The sequence below is a fragment of the Pteronotus mesoamericanus genome, unplaced genomic scaffold (assembly GCF_021234165.1).
Source record: "Pteronotus mesoamericanus isolate MK-2021 breed Mesoamerican mustached bat unplaced genomic scaffold, CSHL_Meso_final scaffold_45, whole genome shotgun sequence".
Taxonomy (NCBI): Eukaryota; Metazoa; Chordata; class Mammalia; order Chiroptera; family Mormoopidae; genus Pteronotus; species Pteronotus mesoamericanus.
This window is the reverse complement of record NW_026555317.1, coordinates 853,864-861,953: the sequence shown is the minus strand read 5'-3', so window position 1 is coordinate 861,953 and position 8,090 is coordinate 853,864. Positions and strand designations below refer to the sequence as shown.

Genomic DNA, 8,090 nt, shown 5'->3' with positions numbered 1-8,090 from the left:
GACAAGAGTTTGATCTCCAAAATATATAAAGACTCAACATCAGGAAGGGAAACAACCCAATTACAAAAATAGGCAAAGGACCTGAACAGACACTTCTCCAAGGGGGACACACACAGGGCCCAGAGACATACGAAAAGGATACACAGCATCATTAGCCATCAGAAAGATGCACATTAAAACCACAACAAGATACCACTTCATGCTGGTCAGAATGGCCATCATTAACAAATAAACAAACAAATGCTGATGAGGATATAGAGAAAACGAACCCTAGTACACTGCTGGTGGGAAGGCAGACTGGTGAAGCCACTCTGGAAAACAGAATGGAATTTTTCTCAAAAAACTGAAGATGGAACTGCCTTTTCTGTTCAGCAATTCCACTGCTAGAATTATACCCTAAGAACCCTGAAACACTAATTCAAAAGAACCTATGCACCCCAGTGTTCATAGCAGCACAATTTACAATAACCAAGTGTTGGAAAGAGCATAAATGCCCAACAGTAAATGAGTGGGTCAAAAACCTGTGGTACATTTACACAATGAAACACTATGCAGCAGAAAGATAGAAGGAACTCCTATCATTCATGATAACATGAATGGAACTGGAGAGCATTATGCTAAGTGAAATAAGCTTGGCAGAAAAAGACAAATACCATATTATCTCACCTGTAAGTGGAACCTGATGAATAAACAAACAAGTGAGCAAAATAGAACCAGAGACATGGAAATAAGCAACAAACTGACAGTGGCCAGAAGGGAGGAGGGAGAGGAATAATGGGAGAAAGAAGGGGAAGAGTCTAGTCAAGGAACATGTTTAAAGGCTCCATGGTAATGGACAAGTGGGAAGAAATTGACTGAGGGAGTGGAGGTTGTATGGGGCAGGGGAGACCAATGGGGAAGAAATTGGGACATCTATAATTGAACAACAAATTTAAGAAAAATTTTAGGCTTACATTATCTAAAAGTTAGGAGGGTAACATGACCCTAAGAGGAAGACTTTAACCAAAGAGCAAATCAAATACCTGGCATATAGCTGGTACCCAGTAAATGTTAGCAGCACTTCAATAAACTAACCTGAACAATATCAGAAAGATTTGGTCTTTATTCAGTATATTTTAAATTGGTGGTTGAAAGCAACTGATTATTGTCTTCAATTATTCAATATTGGTGTTAAACTTCATAGAAAGACTACATTAAATGGCTCAAATCATCTATTTTGCCTTTATAATATACCCTGAAGACCTCAGGTAAATTAATATTTAAACTACAGGGAAATGAGAGAAGAGTTTATATAGAGATACATGCCATTATTCTTTTCACTATAGTTCAATTACAGTTGTTCCACCTTTTTCCCCATTGCTCACCCCATCCCCCCACCACTTCCAGTCAATCCTCACCGTTGTCTGTACCCATAAGTCCTCTATTTGTGTTCCTTTCCTTGCCTCTCCCCTTTCTTTCCCCCATTATTCCCCTCCCTGCTCCTCTGGTCTTTTCCAGTTTGTTCTTTATTTCCAAGTATCTGGTTCTATTTTGCTCATTCGTTTGTTTTGTTGATTAAGTTCCACTTATAGGTGAGATCATATGATATTTGTTTTTCAATGCCTGGATTATTTCACCTAGCAAAATGCTCTCCAGTTCCATCCATGCTACCACAAAGTGTAGGATTTCTTTCTTTCTGCTGCATAGTGTTCCATTGTGTAAATGTACTACAGTTTTTTGATCTACTCACTTACTGATGAGCACTTAAGCTCTTCCCAGCACTTGGCTATTGTAATAACCCTGCCATTCTTATTTGTTGTATTAAAAAATAGTGATGTCTATATTTTTAAAAAAGCAAAATCAAGACACAAAACTGGGTAAGAAAGAAATATATGAATTTAGCATAAATTAACATACATCCAGAGGATATATTTCTCACACTCTCCAGAGAAGAGAAAATTGTTTTATTCCAAATTTAGGCTTGTGGCTTTTAAGTAGAAATGACCAATGTAAGGCAGGGTGTCACCTCTGTAACTAACTAGTTTATTTTCCTCTGGTGTGAAAATGAATCTCAGACATAATTCTGATATATGCTTTAAGAAGTAAGATCAGGTTAATCAAAGCTGTCATCAACAACAGCATACACATTGAAAGGTTAACAAGAAGAAGAGGAAGAAGAAGAAGAAGAAGAAGAAGAAGAAGAAGAAGAAGAAGAAGAAGAAGAAGAAGAAGAAGAAGAAGAAGAAGAAGAATGGGAAGGAGAAGAGGAAAGAGAGGGATGGAGAGAAGGAAGAAGAAGGAGGAGGAGGAGGAAAGGGGGAAAAGGAAAATTTTACCCTTTGCAACAGCATGGATAGACCTGGAGAACATTATGTTAAGTGAAATAAGCCATCCAAAGAAAGATAAATACCATATAAATTCACTCATATGTGTAATCTAATGAACAATCAGAACTAGCAAGCAAAATAGAGACAGACTCATAGCTAGTAGGCTGACAGCTCTTGGGGAGAGTGGTGGAGAGATTAAACAAAAAAGAAAAAAAGACTCACAGACATGGACAACAGTATGGTGATTACAGGGTTGAGGATCATGGAGGAAGATGAGGGTATAAGGGGCATAAATGGTAATAAAAAATACAATAAAATTTAAAAAGCACATAAACACACACAAAAAAAGAATATTGAAAAGTTGGAAAACTATTTTTTTCCCTAAATCAATACACAACTTTCATTGCATCTTTGAAATTACACAAATAAATGTCAGGAATATCACAAATCAGTGTGAATAATTATTCAGCATCTTGTATTTCCATAGCGGGACAACTTTAATCTTATTACTCAGCCTCCTGAACTGTTCCTTTTTCAGAAACATAGATACCATCCAAAAGTTTTCTGACATCCTTGTTTTTAACTGTTGTAGCTTGCTAAATCAAAGCAGCTGAATTCAATACAAGTTCAATATCCTTTCCTTCCAGTATCAACTCATCTTTCTCACCTGAGATAGTGAACAATCAACACTTGACCTCATCCAAACCCTGCAAATGTATTTTTTGCCCAAGAAAGTTCTTATTTCAACAACAGAACCATTCTCTTGAATAACAACATTGATGGGGAAGTGAGCATATACAGATCTCACCTTGCAATGGAAGCCCAGTGTAACACCCTTGTTCTGTGCAGGACCTTAGTTGGTGGGAACACTAGCCAGTTCCTTTTTATTTCCCCACCACTTGTCAACCCACAGCTTCTTCTTTTTCTTTCCAAGGAGACTGACTGAGTTCTAAGTTGTGATTTAAGGTCCTCCTCAGGATGCCTCGGGGGCCCTTCACAATAACTGTGCGCCCCTTCAGAGTGATATGGACATTTTCTGGGATGTTGACCGTCTGATTGCTGAGAAGGGTCTTTATCTTTGCAGTAGAAGTGGCAAAGAAAGAGTGTCTTTTGTCATCACGTTCTTGTAGCCATAATGGTCATGCATATGGCTGGAAAACTTTAAATATGGGCTGATTCCACAGAAATAGAAACATTTTGGAAATTTATCAGCTCCAGATTTTTTCACCATGCTTTATTAGAAAACCTTTAATTCCTTACTTTTGGAATTTCTTTGATATTCATTTATGTTCAGCAAATTCTCTTACACTGAGAATTTGATCTCAAACCCCAATATTTGTTTAATGTGAGGGAAACCTTTGTTTTGCTTAATTATTTGAGATTACACTTCAGGATCTTTGTGATATCTCTGTTACCATCTTCTGTGACTCAGTAGATTCCAGAACATTGACTAAAGTTTCAACAATTCTTCTCAGCACATTATATCCATCCATATCTATATCTAATCTATATCTATATCAATCTATAGCTATATCATCTATCTATATCTATATATCTATATCTATATTTTTCTATATCATCTATATATATGTATTTTTTGGCAGTATTGCTAAAAGCAATTTAGTAATACTAAAGAGTGCTCAATTTTATATTAATTTTAACCTAAGAACTCACAATCAAAGCATTTATGTCACAGAAATACATACAGTTCTATGGTAGGATTGAACTTGGTATATCCATCATTATCTTCATTAAAACAGTAAAATTAAGAATACTATAATTATCTACATAGAGTTTTGTTTAGGTAAATTATAGTAGTTCAATGAAATACAGTATAAATAGTAAATTTTTACTAGAAATATCTATCTGAATAAACTTATTTGTGATATAGTGATAAAAGAATTACAAAATTGGTTGTACGTTTGATCTCATTTTATTTAAGAATAAAGGCACAATATAAAATGCTGAGGGAAATAGAAATAAATTTAACAATAATTTTTATGGAGTGAGATTTAGGGGGTAAAATGTGTGCTGATTTCTTATCTACATTTTCTAACTTGCCTGTTATTTTTGTCATAAACATATTTCAAAAGATGTATGTATTTCTTTATGCCAAAGTATTAAATGTTTTGATATGGAGAGGTCTAAAATTTCATCTCCTTTTTCCTTCTTCATTTTGTCCATGACAAAAATAAGAAGAAAAAATTTCAATAATTCTCCTTACATAATAAATTGCAACAAATTAAACTGTCAACAAATACCAATGGGAAAATAAATCTTTTTTCATAACTGCCTAACAAAATGTCATGGGCATATTTGACATTTTGATATGATCATTGGTAATTGTTGTGAAAAGCTCAGTAAATTTGTAAACCAGGTGCAAATAATGTGGCATAAAATGTTCATTATGTAAATTAGGTTGTTTAAATTTTCACATGTAGCTAATGTGTTTATGCTGAACTTAAAGGCATTTTTTTCTCATCCCACCTAGCAGAACCCAACTGTACATCCTTCTAGTTGTCTACATGTTAAGAAAGCTATATTGCTACACAAACAAATTCACCAAGGAAAAAATAAATAAAGATGTCATCACATTAGACCTGATAGCCAAGGGGTATGACAGAAGAAAAAAAACTTGAATATAAAAGGACTTGCACATAATTGTAGGTAGTAAAGAAATTTAGTAATCAAAAAGTGTTAATTTCTCTTAATCAGTGAGGAAATTGTAACAGATAGTAATTGAATTTCCTACTTAAAATTTACAATTGGTGAAAAAAAACTGTAGTGTAACTCTAATAAAGTTATACATTTGCTAGAGTTTAAATTACATATGGAAAGGAAATGTGTTTTCTTAATTCCTGATTTTTTTCCCCCTTACTCTTTACCTGGTGAAGGGGATGAGATAGGCAAAGAAAAAAATGTCATAATGGCCAATTTCAACCTCTGCCTAAACTAATCACCCTGTCTTTTGGAAACTTTCTCTGTTTGATAAAAACTAATCTGATTACACATGTTCTTTTTTGATTTATCATATGGTTCTTTGAAGAGTGATGTAGTAAACATGACCTCATACAAGACATAGTGTCCATAAGCACATATTGTATTTTAGGAATATTTTGTGGAGCCTGCAAAAACTGGTGACCTGCTCTTCTTTCTAGACTGATGACAGAGAGGGCAAATGGCTTTTATCTGACTATTGAGGAGTTGGTAATATACTGGCACTCTTTGCTGGAGTTAGTATTTCTAAGCATTTGCCTGTGGCCAAAAATTTCTCCTAAAGATATATTTATGCTTTGACACCCTTCTGATTTTCAACTGAAATATGCAAACATGTTGGGACTTTTCATGGAATTCACTGGTCTTGGAGAACTAAAGGGAATGAGACATAAAAGGAAAAATAATCATAGTATACATACTACACAACTCAACTTTAAGTACAATTTATGCCATCATAGTAAGTCTTCAGGATCATCAATCTAATTTTGACCACCACTCTAGCATTATGAAGAGTCCTCTTTTTTGTGGGTTCATGACACACAGAAAAGCACTGATACTCATATACTTATTTGTATGTATCAAAAAAGCATTTTTTTTAGTTATAATTCTGTAGATACTATCTTCTATGGAGGGTACAGAGTTTTGAAAACTTGCCTCCTGATCATGAATCTGTTTTAACTCTGGAACAGTTTTTTGTAGTTAGTCTGTTTTCCATTAGCAGGGGTCAGGGGGTCAGGGTGTGTGACTTCTTTGGCCTTTTTATTATGATGAAACTTTTAAACTGTTATTTGTTTCTTGTTGATATATGTTTCAGGAATTCTACCCAAAATTCTCTTCTTGACACTTTACTCAAATTTGCTTTGTTTTTCTGGTTTTGCATCACAAAACATCTCCCTCTGAACCTAATGATGACCAAAATGAGAACAACAATATTTCAGAAGTAACTTGATAAAAAAAAATTAATAATCTTTCTAAAAGGATCATTACAACAATGTAACTGTGAAGAAGAGAATATAAGGTAATTTCTGGCAGAAAGTAGAATCAAGGCTTAATTAAATCTCTGCTACTCCCAGGAAAGGGCCCCTTACAATATCTGCTCAGAAGAATTTTAGAATTGCTAATAAGTACCGACTATTGCATTTTTCACATTTATTGATTCGCATAATTTATTAGGGTTATCCTGTCCCTATTACATCTTTGTATAATGGGGTATAAATAAAAGTACAGTACAAATAACATCTTTTCAGTTTACTGGTTGCCAGAGGGGGGAAAATATCTAAACTTAATGGAGATAATTGAGTATTGTCTAGAAATCCTTAACTTTGGCTTGACCGCAGTGACTGGATGGAAATTTGTGAATATCTTTTAAGGAGAAAGTGAGTTTATTTATAGATAAGGGAAAGAATGAAATGAGTGTTTATCAGGAGGACAGATAATGGCAGAGGCATGCTAGACATTCACTAGTATTAGGTACTTTTTCTGGGTATCCATCAAAACTATCATCTTAGACCCCTTTATAATTAGAATGGGATACAGATGTTATAAATCTTATTTCCGGGCTTTACCATACATTTAAAACTTCAAGCATGATGGTGGAATCTCTCTTCCTGTTGTGGTGATATCAGTCCACACCTTCAACTTATCTGAAATCTGCATCTTTTGATGGTGAACAAGGGAAACCGGTTGTTTTTATTGGTTTTCTATTGCTGCTGGATCAAAATTTAGTAGCTCAAAGCAGCATACATTCACTGGACCACAGTTCAGCAGATCAGAGTTGGATATGAGCCTTGTGAATCTAAAATCAACTTGTTGGAAAGCCTGCCTTTTTTAGGGGGAACTCCAAGGAAAAATTCATTTCCTTGCATTTTTCAGTGTGTAGAAGCTTCCTATATTCATTGGCTTGTGGCTTCTTTATTTTGAAGTCAGCAGCATAGCAACTTCCCATCACCCTTTCTCTATTACTCTTGCTTCTATCCTAGATCTTTTTCTCTGACTCTTCTGCTCTTTGCTTATAAAAATCCTTATGATTACATTGTACTCACCCAGATAATCTAGGACAATCTCTCCATTTCCAAATCCTGAATTAACCATCATAGCTGAAAAATCCCCTTCATATGGAAGGTAACATTTTCACAGGTTCTGGGCATTAGTACCTGGATATCTTTGTTTTTGTTTTTTTTGTTTGTTTGTTTGTTTGTTTGTTTGTTTTTGAGTCCTTGCTATATGTTCCTTGACTTGCCCCTTCCCTTCCTTTTCCCCCCCGCCCACCCCTCCCTCCTTCCCTCTTGTCTCTGTTGGTTTCTTTTTCCTTCAGTGTTGCTGGTCTTATTTTCTTTTCTTTTGTTTTTGTTTTTTTTATTTTTTTTGTTTTTTTTTCCAAGGATTTCTTTCTTTCTTTCTTTATTTTTAAATACATTTGTCTCTGCCTCCCCCCCACCACTTTCCCTTGTCCCCTCCCTCCTTCCCTCCCTCAATTCTTCCCCTTTGGTTTTGTCCATGAGTCCTTGCTATATGTTCCTTGACTTTCCCCTTTCCTTCCTTTTCCCTGCCCACCCCTCCCTCCTTCCCTCTTGTCTCTGTTGATTTCTTTTCCTTTCAGTGTTGCTGGTCATATTTTCCTTGCATCTTTGTATTGTTGTTGGTTAGTACCTGGATATCTTTGAAGGGCCTTCTTTCATTCAACTTATCACATGTGTTACTATTTATTTTGTACAATTTCAGAGTTGTTCATTTTAGCCACTATACTATCCTGGATAATATAGATGGGATGCGAGGTGATGACAATTT

At 35.1% G+C, this 8,090-nt stretch overlaps 1 pseudogene; it reads right to left on the bottom strand.

The window, feature by feature from the left end:
- Positions 1-2,812: 2,812 nt before the first annotated feature.
- Positions 2,813-7,394, bottom strand: LOC129086816 (60S ribosomal protein L9-like; annotated as a pseudogene).
- Between the last annotated feature and the right edge of the window lie 696 nt (positions 7,395-8,090).